Below are 314 nucleotides of genomic sequence, written 5' to 3' on the forward strand. Positions count from 1 at the left end.
TTACATCCTTCTTACTGCAAGCGCGCCTTACCCTTAGCATAAGAGATGCGGTCGAAGATCTCATTGATCTCATCTGGGTGGCCCACAGGGATGCTGATGGGATGCGAGGATTCCAGGCAGTCGATGGCGAAGACATCTTGGAGGTCCTCGGTAATGAACTGCTCCATCATCTTCCAGGATGGCTCAGACTGGGAGACGAAGGGTGATGTGAGCTGGTACGTAGGGGAGGGTGAAAGCCTACCATTCTGAGGGTACGTGTTTTATGCGTTTTGTGGGTTGTGATCGTGTTGTTTGGCTTCCTGTTTATGTAATGG

General features: G+C 51.0%; 1 protein-coding gene across 1 annotated transcript in view; it reads right to left on the reverse strand.

Annotated features, from left to right (window-relative positions):
* LOC119589183 (aminopeptidase N-like) overlaps positions 1 to 314 on the reverse strand; it is a gene marked incomplete at its 3' end in the record, with an annotated part of 23,511 nt that overhangs the window by 5,396 nt on the left and 17,801 nt on the right.

The sequence above is a fragment of the Penaeus monodon genome, chromosome 25, assembly GCF_015228065.2.
Source record: "Penaeus monodon isolate SGIC_2016 chromosome 25, NSTDA_Pmon_1, whole genome shotgun sequence".
Lineage (NCBI taxonomy): Eukaryota > Metazoa > Arthropoda > Malacostraca > Decapoda > Penaeidae > Penaeus > Penaeus monodon.